This window comes from Neopelma chrysocephalum, unplaced genomic scaffold, assembly GCF_003984885.1.
Source record: "Neopelma chrysocephalum unplaced genomic scaffold, ASM398488v2 Primary Assembly neopelma1_353, whole genome shotgun sequence".
NCBI lineage: Eukaryota > Metazoa > Chordata > Aves > Passeriformes > Pipridae > Neopelma > Neopelma chrysocephalum.
The window spans coordinates 136,966-138,083 of NW_020898017.1; the positions used below are offsets into that span (position 1 = coordinate 136,966).

Below are 1,118 nucleotides of genomic sequence, written 5' to 3' on the forward strand. Positions count from 1 at the left end.
GATTCCCAGAGCCCTCCTCTGAAGGTCTGGATTCCCAAAGCCCCACTGTGAAAGCCTGTGATTCCCAGAGCACTCCTCTTGAAGGTCAGCATTCCCAAAACCCTGCCCTGAAGTTCAGGAATCCCAGAGCAATTCCACGAAGGTATTTGATTCCCAGAGCCATCCTCTGAAGGTCTGGATTTCCAAAACCCTCCTCTGAAGGTCAGAATTTGTGGGTGGTGAGGTCCTGGCCCAGGTTGCCCAGAGCAGCTGTGGCTGCCCCTGGATCCCTGGAAGTGTCCAAGGACAGGCTGGAGCAACCTGGGCTAGTGGAAGGTGTCCCTGCCCATGGCAGGGGATGGCCATGGATGGTCTTGAAGGTCCCTTCCCACCCAAACCATCCTGCTTCCATGATCCCTCTCAGACCTGTTCATCATCCTGTTTCCAGTGTCCTATTTTTTATCTCTAAAAACATGGATCTCCAAAATCCAGCGTGCAAATCTCTGGGAACAGAGATTTGGTGCTCCCCTGAGTTATCTCTGTGCTCCAGAAGCAGCTCTGGAAACAGTTCTGATGGCTGGAGACACGTGAAGGGCTCTGAGCAGATCCTGGGAAAGCAAAACGCGTTTTCTGGAACGTTGACTTGTTCAAACAGCGACGTTTTGGATGGGAAGTGACTCCTCAAAGACAGTCTAGACTCTGACTCGGAGCTCGGGGGTGGATTTTTTTGACATTCCCTGTTCTTTTCAAAGGTGACAGCGAGGGAATGAACAGGTTTGGCTGGAAGGGACAAAAATCCCACCTCAAAGGAGCCGACACCGGCAACAAACCAACCCAGATCCACATTTATCTGCCACCTTTCACTGCTTCCCACCTAATTTAGATCACAAGCTCCAGGGGTCCAAAGCTTTGGGGGAACATGATGAAAACAGCACATTTGACAGCTGAAAATTATTCCACTCACGTAGTCCCAGGTTCTCTGTTTTCCCTGGAAACAAGGGCAGGATAAAGCAGCGAAGCAGAGTTGGGTTACCTGAGGTTTTTGTGTTCCTGCAGTGAGAGCAGGTTCAAAGTGTGGAAATCACCTGAAAAATCTGAGTTTTGTTCTGGAACAGAGGCTTTGCTTAAGTTAGAAAAAA

The 1,118-nt window shown here is 49.9% G+C and overlaps 1 protein-coding gene across 1 annotated transcript in view; it reads right to left on the reverse strand.

The window, feature by feature from the left end:
• Positions 1 to 1,118, reverse strand: part of AHCYL2 (adenosylhomocysteinase like 2) — a 29,408-nt gene that overhangs the window by 16,447 nt on the left and 11,843 nt on the right. The window lies entirely within an intron of this gene.